The sequence below is a fragment of the Hyperoodon ampullatus genome (genome assembly GCF_949752795.1).
Source record: "Hyperoodon ampullatus genome assembly, chromosome: 14".
Lineage (NCBI taxonomy): Eukaryota > Metazoa > Chordata > Mammalia > Artiodactyla > Ziphiidae > Hyperoodon > Hyperoodon ampullatus.
The window spans coordinates 75,292,633-75,307,487 of NC_136927.1; positions in this window are offsets into that span (position 1 = coordinate 75,292,633).

Below are 14,855 nucleotides of genomic sequence, written 5' to 3' on the forward strand. Positions count from 1 at the left end.
TGCAGGGGGGCCAGGTTCCATCCCTGGTCGAGGAACTAGGATCCCACATGCTGTGTGGCCAAAAACAAACAAACAACAGCAAAAAACAACTGCCATTGTGCTAAAGAACTTACTGCCTTGTCTCCTCCCCACGCCCCCCTCTGGTCCCATTCCTCTTCTGGTTCTGAGAAGCTCCTAAGCTTGACATCATTGAGGTCATGTAGAAAGAGTTTATTAGTGAGATCTTTGCTTCCTTCTTTGTATTTTGTGATTACTAATACCTATTAAAGCATTGCTTTAAAGTGAGAGGTACAAGGAAATTCACTGTAAGAGTAAAAGAAAGGAAACAACCTGAATGTCTACTAGTAACATCCACATACTTATAACAGTTGTTAAAAAAAAAAGCCAGACAGTTCTCTATGAACCTTACCATAAAGGTCCTTGTGGGGCAATTTCCATGATACATTATTAAGTGATACAACAAGTGTTGAAACATGGTGGACGGTAGGCTCTTGTTTGTACAAGAAGCAACACACATAATAAGGTTGTGTGTATGCAAAGACTGTCTCTAGAAGGACAAGTAAGAAATGGTGACAGTGGTGTCCCTGGAACACAGGTGGGAGAGACTTACTTTCCACTGTTTACCTTTTTATACCTTCTGAGTTTCTACCATTATTTAAAATTTCTTCTTTTTCATATCTCTGAGCAAGATAGGAAACAAGATAGGAAAATTTCACAATTGCATTAACCACAATAGGTACTTAAAAAAAACAGTTTTATTGAGATAGGATTCACGTACCATAAAATCCACCCTTTTAAAGTGTACACATCAGTGTTTTTAGCATATCCATAGAGTCACACAACCATCACCACTTTCTAATTTCAGAATATTTTCATCAGCCTAAAAAGAAACCCAGCACCCCGCCCCCAGCAGCTGACCACCAGCCCCCCATCCTCTGATCCCTAGCAACCAATAATCTACTTTCTGTTCTGTAGATTTGCCTATTTTGAACATTTCATCTAAATGGAATCATATAGCATGAGGCTGGCTTCTTTCACTTAGCACGATGTTTTCAAGGTTCACCCATGTTATCAGTACTTTGTTCCTTTATTTAAAAAAAATTAATTATTTATTGCTGCGTTGGGTCTTAGTTCCGGCACTCGGGATCTTCATTGAGGCATGCAGGATCTTTCGTTGCGGTGTGCAGGCTCCAGGGTGGGTGGGCTCTATACTTTGCGGCACGCGGGCTCTAGTTGAGGCGCGCAAGCTCAGTAGTTATGGCTCGCCGGCTTAGTTGCCCCACGGGATGTGGGATCTTAGTTCCCTGATCAGGGATCAAACCCGCGTTGCCTTCATTGAAAGGCAGATTCTTTACCACTGCACCACCAGGGAAGTCCCTTTGTTCCTTTTTATTACCTAATAATATTCCACTGTATGGAGAGACCACTTTGGCTTAACCATTCATCAGTTGATGGTCACTTGAGTTGTTTCCCTTTTTGGCCATTACGAATAATGTTGCTATGAAGATTTCTGTACAAGTTTTTGTGTGGACATATGTTTGAAATCCTCTTGGGTATATACCTAGGAGTGGAATTCCTGGGTCATATGGCAACTCTACATTTCACATTTTGAAGAACTGCCAAACTGTTTTCCAAAATGGCTGCACTGTTTTATAGACCCACCAGCAGCGTATACACGTTCCAATTTCTCCTCATCCTTTCATCCTCACCAACACTTAAAAAATGTTTTCTAAGCATAGGGTAGCAAATTATTTCTTCCTAAAGCAAATGCATTTAAGAAGTAAATCTCAGGGACTTCCCTGGTGGTCCAGTGGCTAAGACTCCACTCTCCCAATGTGGGACACCCGAGTTTGATCCCTGGTCAGGGAAGTAGTTCCTGCATGCCACAACTAAGGATCCCACATGCTGCAACAAAGATCCCGCATGGGGCGATGAAGATCCCACATGTGGCAACTAAGACCTGGTGCAGCCAAAGTAAATAAATATTAAAAAAAAAAAAAGTAAATTTCAGAAAGATGGGACTTCCCTGGCGGTCCAGTGGTTCAGATTCCGTGCTTCCAATGTAAAAGGCACAGGTTCCATCCCTGGTTGGGGAACTAAGATCCCACATGCTGTGCGGCATGGCCAAGAAAATATATTAAAAAAAAAAAAAAAAAGAAATCTCAGAAAGAAAAAAAGCCAAGAGTTAGCTGGGCTTAAAATTCTTCTAGCTGTGGAAAGTCATTTGCAGGTTGTAGGGAGGGGAAGGTCTGTTGCAGCCAGCTCTGGTGCCAATTTCAACGGGCTCCTGTGCCACCTCTGGCACAAAAATCACAGGTTGCCATCCCCTGATCTTGGTTTAAAGCAAGAGGCATGAATAAGTTTACTCTGGATTGAAAGGCTTGGACAGCTCTGTACTACCAGAAATGTGCCTTAATGTGATTCTTCACAGAGGTGTTTCCCCCCTTTTAAGCAAAACAACACACAAACATTCATTGCCTCTAAATCTCTTCTGTCTGTCTGTTCTCCTTCAGCTGTGTGTCCTACCTGGAGAGTGGAGTGGTTCAGAGTACAGTCTGGGCGTGGGGCCTGGGCCAGTGCCAGCTCATTTTCGGATTAAGTATTTTGAAACAGAGTTTTAGGCATGTACAGGGTTTAGGTATCCACTCAAGCAATCTATTTTCACTTGCAGGGAAATTTCAGACTGCAATCACTATAATGAGGCAAAATGGGGAGAAAAGGAGGAAATTGTTCCTAACCTTTGGATATTAGTCCCTGCAATCCCCAACTTTGGAACTGCCATCCATAATCATTATTAACATTTATTGAGGGACTTCCCTGGTGGCGCAGTAGTTAAAAATCCGCCTGCCAGTGCAGGGGACACGGGTTTGATCCCTGGTCCGGGAAGATCCCACATGCCGCGGAGCAGCTGGGCCCGTGCGCCACAACTACTGAGCCCGTGCTCTAGAGCCCGCGAGCCACAACTACTGAAGCCCGCATACCTAGAGCCTGTGCTCTGCAACAAGAGAAGCCACTGCAGTGAGAAGCCCGCGCATTGCAACGAAGAGTAGCCCCCACTTGCTGCAACTAGAGAAATTCCGCACGCTGCAACAAAGACCCAACGCAGCCAAAAAAAACCCCCATAATAATAATAATAAAATACATAAAAAAAAATTTATCAGGGGTGTACTTTGTGTTTGACACTGTTCTTTGGGCTTTTACTGTATTGTTTTATTTAAATCCTCATAATAGTCCTATGAAATAGGTATTATTATCATTGTGGTTCCCATTTTAGGAAGTGGAGGCACAGAAAGTCCAAGTAACTGGTCATCAGCATACAGGTTTATAAGTAGCAGAACCAGCTGAGCAATTCAGGCAGTGAGTGCTAAAGCCCACACTCTTATCCACTAGGCTATATGGTCATACAATGAAAGAGGGAAGAATATAGGGGACTGTGAGAAAGGCGGGGACAGAAGCAGAGCCTCTGCTGGCTGGACCAGACAACTGAGAAGCATTCACTCATCCACTTATTTAAAGCCTGTCCCTCAAGTAGTAAATGCTTAGGTTCCCAGATTCCCTTGCAGCGAGGGTGACCCTGTGGCCTATACCTCCACTGTAATGAGGTGGAAGGGGATGTTTGTTTGGGGGGTGGGGGACACTGAGAGGGAAGGGAGTAATTTTGGGGAAGACTTTTATATAGGAAAAAAAATTGAGAGGTATAATGTCTCTCTTGACATGTATTCACTCTTCTGCTTCCTGCATTTGGACTTGATGGTGAGTTGATGTGATGTTTCAGCTGTGGCAGCCATCTTGTGTCCATGAGGCTGTAAACTAAGGGCAGAAAACAAATACTCTGATGATGGTGGAGCAGAAGAGTTGTAATATCCTGTTCCTTGATGAACACACTCTGAAACTCTCTACCTTTAGACAAGTTTGTATGACAGTTAAATGTCTTTATTGTTTTTGTGTCTCTGGAGAGGCAGTAAAGCATAATAGTTAAGAACATGAGCTTGTGAGCTCTGGTTTATATCCTCATCTAGCAATGAGCGCTCATACTCTTGGGCAAATTAATTCCTTGTTCAACTGACCCCTTTACTCATCTGTAAAACGGAGATAATAAAAGCCCATTGCTTAGGGTTACTGTGAGGGTTAAATGAACTAATATATGTAAAGGACTTGGAATAGTGCCTGGTAAGTATAGGGTTTCTAGGAGTGCTGGCTAGTACAATCTTTTTGCTGCTATAAGTACCCCCTCCTCCTCTGCCCAAACTTAATTTTTATTTTGGAAAATTTCAAGTCTACAGAAAACTTGAACGAATAATGAATAAACACCTATGTACCCCTGAAACTAGATTTACTAATTGATAAAATTGTGTTGCATTTGCTTACATGCACTCTGTGTGTGCATGCGTGCATGTTTGTGTATGTGTGTGTATTTTTTTTTTCCCCATGTGAATCATTTGAGAATAAGTTGTAGGCAGGCTACTTAGCATTATCAGTCTGGTAATGTGTTACTTGCATATACAACATGTGACCCAAGCTAGACCAATTGAACAAATTCATTTTTTGAACTTGAATCTCAGAACAAGGTGATGAGAAGATGGGATAAAATGACTGATCTCTAGATTTACTTGCTGGTCCCAGATAAGATGTTCAGGATCTTCATTTCCCGTAGTTTTTGACATTTCTGGCCCCGGTCCTTCAGTTGTCCCTTTGATTCTGTGAGTTCCTCTGTATCATTTTACTACATTCCAGAGTCTATCATTGTTTCTGGCAACCCAGGAAACCTGACTGGCATCGCTGCCCTCGAGGAAGTGAGCACCCCTCCTGGGAACATGGAAGCAGAGGCTTTGTGCAATCAGAAATGTTGTAGGGAGAATCTCTTAATTTTTGGAGGGCTTTAGCTACATGACCTTCTAATCCATTTGCACCGAGTTTATGCTTCTGTGTCTCCTAGGCCAAACAATTTTATTGGGGGTAATTTCAGAATCTGAGACTACTCTTCCTGCCTATTGAAAGTTCTCAAGCACAGTTCAACAAAAGTCCACACATGTAGACTGTTTGACTTATCAATGTTGTGTAATAAACCACCGCAAACTTTAGTGGCTTAAAGAACAACCATTTTATTATCTCTCATGATACTGTAGGTCGATTGGGCTCAGTGGGTGGTTTTTCTTTTCCAGATCTTATTGATAGGGGCTGTAGGGACTGGAATGTGCAAGAAGGCTGACTCACGTGGCTGGCAGTTACTACTGGCTATTGCCTGGGACCTTAGCTGGGGCTGTTGACTGGAGTGCCTTGGCTTGGCTTCCCACAGCATGGCGGCTGGGTTCCACGAGGAAGGAAATGAAAGCTGCCAATCATCTTAAGGCACGGGCTTGAAAGTCTTACCATGTAACATCCACCATTTCCAGTGGTCAGTCCTGGGGCAAATCCCACTCAAGGAAGAGGAAATAAGGCTTACTTCTTTTTTTTTTTTTTTTTTGCGGTACGCGGGCCTCTCACCGTTGTGGGCTCTCCCATTGCGGAGCACAGGCTCCGGACGCACAGGCTCAGCGGCCATGGCTTAAGGGCCCAGCCGCTCCGTGGCACGTGGGATCCTCCCGGACCGGGGCACGAACCCACGTCCCCCTCATTGGCAGGCGGACTCTCAACCACTGCGCCACCAGGGAAGCCCAAGGCTTACCTCTTGATGGAGGAGGGGCTTGTGCAAACAAGGAGGAAGGAATGACGGCAGCCATCTTCACAGACTTTTTACTATAGAGCGTGTCACTCATTTGCCTTCGATTTTAAGTCTATAGTAGTGTTTCCCAGGTGTCAGTGTGGATCACGTACAGGTTCCATCCAAACCTTGCCAAAGTCAGCACTGAAGTCGCTTCCTCCTGGAAGCCTTCTCCGACGCCCCTTGAGTTAGAAGTCTGTCCTTGGGTTCTCAACTTGTGCTTTTTTTTTTTATTGTTAATGTCATTTATACTTTCTGTGAACATATATATTAATTAATATTGATAGACTGCATGGTTGATTTCCTTTCTTTTTTCCCATTGCTTCCCTCCTCCCTCCTTTCTTCTTTTGTTCTTTTTTTTTTCCCACAAACACTTACTAATTGCCTGCTATAGGTCAGATGCTAATCTAAGTAAGGGAGTCACTGCAGTGAACTCAACAGACAAATTTCCTACCCTCTTGGAGTTTACAGTCTAGAGAGGGAGATGGACAATTAAAAAAAAATTGAAATACTGTTGGGACTTCCCTGGTGGCACAGTGGTTAAGAGTGCCTGCCAATGCAGGGGACACGGGTTCGAGCTCTGGTCCAGGAAGATCCCATATGCCGCAGAGCAACTAAGCCCGTGCGCCACAACTACTGAGCCCGCGCGCCTAGAGCCCGTGATGCACAATAAGAGAAGCCACCGCAATGAGAAGCCTGCGCACCGCAACGAAGAGTAGCCCCTGCTCACGGCAACTAGAGGAAGCCCACGTGCAGCAACAAAGACCCAATGCAGCCAAAAATAAATAAATGAATAAATAAATATATTAAAAAAAAAGATTTCCTTAAAAAAATTCAGATGTTAATCATAATGAAGAAATTAAGGCAAGGTTATGTGACTCTGGTTGTGTGTGTGTGTGTGTGTGTGTGTGTGTGTGTTGCTTTAGAAGATCTACCTGAGGAGGAGACATTTTAGCAGAGATCTGAGTGACAATGGGGAGCAAGACAGGAAGAAAGAAAATTCCAGATGGCAAAGGGAACAGCAAGTGAAAGGCCCTGAGGCATGCTTGGTATGTTCAGGAAACATCAAGAATGTTAGTGTCTGGGGCTTCCCTGGTGGCGCAGTGGTTGAGAGTCCGCCTGCCGATGCAGGGGACGCGGGTTCGTGCCCCGGTCTGGGAGGATCCCACATGCCGCGGAGCGGCTAGGCCCGTGAGCCATGGCTACTGGGCCTGCGCGTCCAGAGCCTGTGCTCCGCAACGGGAGAGGCCACAGCAGTGAGAAGCCCACGTAATACAAAAAAAAAAAAAAAAAAAAAAAAAAGAATGTTAGTGTCTGGCATGGGGTAAGAAATATGAAGAGATAGATTATAGCTAGTGGGAAGCAGCCTCATAGCACAGAGAGATCAGCTCAGTGCTTTGTGACCACCTAGAGGGGTGGGATGGGGAGGGAGATGCAAGAGGGAAGAGATATGGGGATATATGTATATGTATAGCTGATTCACTTTGTTATAAAGCAGAAACTAACACACCATTGTAAAGCAATTATACTCCGATAAAGATGTTAAAAAACTGCAAAACAAAACAACAACAAGAAAAAAGAAGACATAGATTACTTGAGATCAGAGAGGGAAGCAGAGACCAAATCAGTTAGGGTCTGGGTTTTATCCCAAATGCCATGGGTTGCCATTGAAACAGGAGGGAAGGGGGCAGGGCATAACCTCTAAAAGAATGACATAGCCATTGAGGACACGGCCAAAACTGGTTAGAACCAACTAAGTCCAAGACGGTGGAAGATTTGACTTCCAGGAGACCTTGAGCCTCATTATACGCTCATTGTAATACACTGGCATGTTAAATGACACAACCACCAGCGCCATGACAGTTCCTAGGCTAACCATAAAAGGCCAAAAAGTGGGCAGTGGCCCAATTCCTTGAAAACCGTGCCCCTTCTCCAAAAGAGGTGGAATAATCCTCCCACTCATTGGCCTATGAAATTACTCAGCCCATAAAAACTAACCATCCTGTATTTTGGGGCCTCTCACCTTGTGTGATGGCCCACACTCTGTCTGTGGAGTGTTTCTCTCTATAAATAAATCCACTTCTTACCTATCACGTTGTCTCTCACTAAATTCTTTCTGTGATGAGACATAAAGAACCTGAGCTTCATTAAGTCCTGAGACCAGGTGTGTGATCTCAATTAAAAGACAGTGGGTTCTCAAGAAACAAGAAAAATCTCAAATAAACAATCTAACCCTACACCTAGAGCAACTAGAGAAAGAACAAAGAAAACCTAAAGTCAGTAGAAGGAAAGAAATCATAAAGATCAGAGCAGAAATTAATGAAATAGAAATGAAGAAAACAATAGCAAAGATCAATAAAACTAAAAGCTGGTTCTTTGAGAAACAAAATTGATAAACCCTTAGCCAGACTCATCAAGAAAAAAAGGGAGAGGATGCAAATCAATAATATTAGAAATGAAAAAGGAGAAGTAACAACTGACACTGAAGAAATACAAAGGATTATGAGACTACTACAAACAACTATATGCCAATAAAATGGACAACCACGAAGAAATGGACAAATTCCTAGAAAAGCACAGCCTTTTAAGACTGAACCAGGAAGAAATAGAAAATATAAATAGACCTATCACAAGTAATGAAATTGAAACTAATTAAAAATCTTCCCATAAACAAAAGTCCAGAAAAAAAAAAAAAGAGTGGGTTCTGGCTAGGTTCAAGTCCCACTCTGTGTTGTGCAGTTTCACCATTGGAACATGTTCAAGTTGGAAGTGACCTAATTTAATGTATGGTTTTTGAAAGATTCCTCTGGCTACTGAGTGGGGGAGTGGCTTATAAGATGATTAATGGGAGAAGCAAGGAGAGCAGCTGGGGGACAGCTGCAGTTGTGCAGGTGAAAGTTCACCCAGGGTCTTAGTATTTCATCTCTGTTTTCTCAAGATATAACATGGTACTTGGTATCTGTTGTTTGATGAGCAAATATTGACTGCATCCATACTATTGCTAAGCCCTGTTGTGGGTGTTAAGAATATATCAGAGAACAGAAGACTCAAAAGCCCTACCTTCACGGAGCTTTCATTCTAGTGAGGTAAAGAGATAATTAGCACCATAAACAAAATTACATGGTGTTTCCAATGAGAGAAAGTGCTACAGAGAGAGATGAAGCAAGGAGGAGGGGTGGGGGAAGCTGGGATTGAAGTAGGTGGGAATTTAAAATAGAGAAATTAGGGAAGGCAAAAAAAAAAAAAAAATTAGGGAAGGCCTCACTGAAGCAGTGACATTTGGACAATGACCATAGGGGAGGTGAGTGATTTGGATTTTCTGGAAAAAAGTAAGCTAGGCAGAGGAAATAGCAAATGCAAGATCTTTAAGGCCAGAGTGTGCTAGGTATGTTGGAGGGACCCCAAGGAGTCTGGTGTTCCTGGAATACAGTAATGAGTGGATGAGAAGTAGGTGATGAGCTTAGAAGGGGGAGGGGAGGGCACAGACAGGTTGTATGGGGCTCTTCAGGTAACTGCAAAGAGTTTGGAAGACAGACATAAAGTGACTTGGTTTTTACCAGGATCTCTCTGGCTGCTATGTTGAGAATAGACTCCAGGAGGCTACTGCAGTAGTCTAGGTGGGAAATGGTGGTGGTGGAGCTAGCAAGTGGTTATTTATTTTATTCTAGTCATGCTCAAGACATTTAATACTGATTAAATATTATTATCTAGTATACAGTCCATATTAAAAATTTCCCCCAAAATCCTTTTTATAATAAACAAACAAAACCTGGATTCAGCCAAGGCCCACCTATTGCATTTTTCAAATAATTAATTAATTTTTATTTTTGGCTGCCTTGGGTCTTTGTTGATGTGCGTGGGCTCTCTCTCTCTTCGTTGTGGTGCACGGGCTTCTCATTGCAGTGGCTTCTCTTGTTGCGGAGCACTGGCTCTAGGTGTGTGGGCTTCAGTAGTTGTGGCGTGTGGGCTCAGTAGTTGTGGCAGGCAAGCTCTAGAGCGTAGGCTCAGTAGTCGTGGTGCACGAGCTTAGCTGCTCTGCCTCATGTGGGATCTTCCCAGGGCCAAGGCTAGAACACATATCCCTTGCACTGGCAGGCGGATTCTTAACCACTGCGCCACCAGGGAAGCCCTGCCTTTGGTTCTCACCTTTCATGCTTGGATACTTTTACGAGTCCAGGCTAGGCATTTTGTAGCGTGCCTCACCATTCTGGATATGCCTAATTGTTTTTTTCATAGTTATGTTCAGGTTAGCTTTTTTTGTTTTTTGGCAAGAATACTACGGAGGGGGCGTTACATTTTCCCCACTGCATCATATCAGAAGACGCATAATTTCAGTTTGATCCATTATTGGTGATGCTAAGTGATAGTGGCTGGTGATTTGATCGCTTGGTTAAGGTGTTGTCTGCCAGATCGACCCAGTGCAAAGCCAGCTGTTCCCCTTTGTAGGTGCTGTGTACTCCGTGGGTTGATATTATACTTTGGGACTGAATAGTGAATATACTATTGCCCAACAACCTTTCACCCAGTGACTTTAGCATCTAATGAACAGCCCCGTGGCTTCTGACCTTGTGCCTCAGTTTGCTCATTTGAACACTGAGTCTAATAGTGGTCCCTAAGGGATGCTTGTTTTGAGGATCAGTGCTTGGCACACAATAAACGCTCCATAAGTGTTAGATATTACTGGACAAAAACAAGTATGAAAAAATTAAGGGGAAAGCTAGGGTTGCACTCCAGTTCCCCGGACCCCGCCGCGGGTCCCAGGTGGTAAGTGAGCAAAATTGGCCCCAGGGTCCACTCGGCCACGCCCTCGCGCCACGGAAGCCTGACTGGGCGGGACCACCCAGCGCCCCGGCCGCGCAAGGCCCCCTGGGACCGGTAGTGCTGGGCGTGGCCGCGAGACTACATATCCCGGCGGCCCCCGCGCCTCGGCTCCCGCGGCCACTGCCTCAGCTCCTTTACAGCAACGGCGGCGGCCGCGGCTGCTGAGTTTGTGGCGGCGGCGGCGGCGGCGGCGGCAGCAGCGGCTGCTGGCTGAACGCTGAGTGCTGAGCGGCGAGTTTCCGATTTAAAGCTGAGCTGCGAGGAAAATGGCGGCGGGCGGTGAGTGGAGATAAAGGAAGAGCGGCGGCGGGCAAGGGGGTGGAGTGCGAGGCGGAGGGAAGAGGGCGAGTCTCTCGGGCTGCGGCGAGCCGGCGGCTCCGGCTCCGCTGAGGCGCTGCGGGACGCGCCGTGCGGGGGGCGCGCGGCGATAGTTTCGGCGTGTCGGGGCCGCGCCGCTTCCCCACAGCCTGGGGGCGGCCCGCGGCCGGAGGAGGGGTGTCGAGGTTAGGCGGCAGCTGGCTTTGGAGTGCGAGGGGCGTCCCCGCGTGGAGGGGTCACCCCGAGGAGTTTTGGGGGGGACCGCGGGGGTCCACTTTTCCCGCCTGTCCCTAAAGTTTTATCCTCCCGCAGCCCTCGGGGTGCTTTTGAAAGCTCCCCGCGACCCCTCCTCCCGCTGCCTCGGCGTCTCGTAGTTATTCGGAAGAATCAGGGGGAGGGGGGAGCCGCACAGACCCCCCACTCACCCCCAGCCCAGCCTCCAAGTCGTACTGAGAATCGGGTTGGATTTTGTTGCCGTGTTTCCTCCTGCACTTGGGCATTTTAAATATTTTAACACGAATTATCTGCGGGATTTCAATTTTGGGCACGGGTAGATTCTCAGCAGTTTTTCTCAGTAAAAAGGCATTTTGCTACCTCGGGTGTGAAGGCTGGGAAATGGCAAGTGGAAGTTAGTGAATTAAATTTGGGATTGGGCTGTCTTTATTATTACTCTTTTTTTCTTTTCTCCATCTCTAATCTGCTTACGTACATTGATTCAATTTGTGATGGTTTAAGTAGTTTGTCTTGCACATGCTTTAGAAAAACAACCCACGAGTAGTTGGAGGGCTTAGTTGCTTCCTAGGCAGTTTGAGGGCACTCAGGGTGGAAAAGTTAACCAAAAGAGCAGCTGTGAGAGGCAGAGAGCGTCGTCTCGAAATCTCACTAGCAGGAGGAGTTGGGGCTTCTCAAATGGAAAGACACGAAAGGTCTGAAATTCTCTCGAAGTCGGAACTTTTTTTTTTTCCTCTCTCCTTCCCGAATGTGAAGACTTCCTTCTTGCACTTTTTGAGCAGCAGCGCTTCACAGCCAACCTGTTTTTGTTATTAAGCCCGTACCGTAAAGAAACAGGAAGGCGAGTACCAGCTGTCTTGCTGCAGCGGTTTGAAATGGAGTTGAATGAGATGAGTGAGAGTGCTAGTAGTATTGAGTGAGATTGCTTCATCTCCTTGATTCAGACGCTTGGTCTCGGATCCACCTAACTGGTCGCTGGCTGCAGGAACGCATCAGTTATTTGTTGCAGCAGGTTATTTAGAGGATGGTGGAAAAATAAAATCGTAAGTCTTGTGATTGCCGCATAAACCAAAATGTTAAATGGAAATCTGTAAGTTTGTGTTCTTGAAAACAAATTCAGTTATTGCTTGTTAGTTTAGGATAGGTTATACCCGATATAACTGGTCTAGGGACAACTGGGAGGGTACAAAAAGAAAAACGAACCTCTGTCCTACTCTAAATCCTCCAGTTCCCATTCCCAGGAGGCAACGACTGTTACTGGTTTCTAGAGTATTCTTGGTTTTTGGAATAATTAAAGAATTTTCATTCGAAACACACCCCTGTTGGATACCAAAAGCAGGGGAAAAGAATGAATCAAAGAAAGGGAAGATGGGGTGGGAATACTGCTTTCTCTTTACTGTCTTCAACAATTGTTGATGGCGATTAGAAAAGCTCTTCCAAACTTACTGCTTATGTTGCCTTATCTATTAGCACCCTTAAGGAAATAACAATCTGTCAGGCTTTAGGGTGAAGGACCCTGCCAGGGTTCATTGTTTGTATGTAAGATGAAGCCTCTGTAACATGTAAAATGATATTGAACACTATAGCTTCTGTTACTGGAGGTTGCTTCAGGTTCTGCATTTAAATGAGCAGTAATCTAGATTGCCTGCGATCCTAAATTATAGGGGAATCTTATGTATCGATAGAAATGACTTAACTGTCTAATCAGCATTAAAAAAAAGGGCATAGCTTCTGGTATATACAAGTACATATTGGACATGAGGATTGTGGACTAAGTGGGAAGCTGTAGTGTTTCTAGAGCAGTTATAGGAAATGTTTCTACCATAAAATATTCCTTCACTACAGAGGCTTTGAAAATGCATAACAACTGTAGTATAATTAACAGGATTAAAAAAATGTTTTAGAATGCTGGTTTTACATTTATTAACACTAACTGTTCATTACAAAAATTCAGTGATATTAAAGATTAGGGGATTAGGGATTATATTAAATATATTTTGAAAGTGAGTATGCTGTGTTTTCCCCATATAGAAATTATTTCTATACATCGCCACCCCCCACCCCCAAGCAAATAAATTAGAATTCATTCAATAAAGAGTGAACGTTCTGTTGGACCCTGGGCCCTTTTTCTAGGAGTCATGTAAATAAAAAATAGTTGCTGAAATGATTACTTACCAATGCCTTCTTGATTGGTCATTTGAAGTAAACTTTCTTACCATGTCAGGGACATATTACAGATAAAGAGGTTTATTTTTCTTTTAAATTCAGTCCTTTGAGCATTAGTAGTATGATTGTATATAGAATAATTCCTTTTAACTTGAAGACTAGTAGGTTTTTGAGAAGTCTTCTAAAAGAATGACTTATATTTTAGTTTGGACAATAGGGTAAGATAAAAAACCCAAACTACTGTTGTCCCATCCCTAATTGGTGTTAAAATAAACGGCTTCAGGGTTTCTTTCTACAATTTTTTTTAGACTGTATAATTTCAAGCCTTGGCCAGAGGATGTGGACTACTTTTGAAAACTTTTAATTTGTTGCAAGTTTAGAATGAATATAGCTTCCAGTGACTGTCTACACAGCCAGGTGACCACAATTTAACACAATTGTTACTCTTTAAATGCTACCTAGGACTAGAAAAACAAGAGTTGTTGATCATGATTGAAGAGGAACTGGAGTTTCTCAAAGGTTAAACTAGGGAGTACCTGTCCCAGTTTGGTTTGAATTTACTATACTCTGTGGTGTAGAATATTCCTTTTTTGCATTATTGAGTGGTTGAAGCTCTGGGAGCAGGAAATTAGTATTGGAAATGTATGTTAACTTTTCTTTTTCTTCATAGTTCAACACTTTAAGGAAATAGGTGAGTGTATGTTAGTTTGGATTCTCAGGGATAGCGTTGAGCTTGAGTGCTGCAGTAAAATGTAGGCATTTTCTTTTCCTTTATGAGTGCTTTTTGGGGTGGGGGAGGGGATTACAAAATGAACCTTTTACAGTTCAGGTGGAAGAGGGGTTCGATTGTACTGAGGTTTATTCCTTCACTTTGTTAATGATAGCTAGGTAAATTCATTTGGCCCATTGGTTTTCTGACAGGGTTTCTGGGAGAAGGTTATTTTGGGTTAAGGATGTAATTTATCTAGAGCCTAACCTTATTTTCAGCTCCCTAACAAATGATGGAATTGACTTCAATTTAATCGCCTTTCCCTTTCCTACCTTCTGGTGGAGAGTTGTTAAATGAACAGGAAAATTGCCAGAAGATACACAGCAGGAGTTGAAAGGAAGACCTGCAGTGTCTAGAAGGCCGATTTATCCACAAACCGGATAATCTTAGACTACATACTGCCAGTTCCTAATTTCGTCAGCATTAACTCAGTTTGGTAGGTTCTTCGGTCTAGGTTAATTTACAGGGGCACAGTAATAAAGGTTTATTTAACTACCTGTGTAGTAAACTTTGTGGCCTAGAGGAAAAGGAAAGAAGTCTGACCTAACTGGCACAGAGGCTTTACCTATTTCAAAGAATGGTCTAAGAGCAAATGGACTAGTGTTTCCTGTTTGTCCCTTTTCCTATTTTTCATTAGGAACATCAGTGTCCTATTTTTTCTTTTCTGTTAATATTTTTTATTGATATGTTCTAGGAAAGAGTGTGACTTTACTGTTCACCTATGAAGGAATTCTTCAGAAATTTTTAATCTCTTTAGTTAGAGACTGCAAGTGAGGGTTATGAAACTTCACTTTTTGGAAAGTAGGCTGACTGGATTACTAAATTTAACCTCTTCATCACCCACATGAT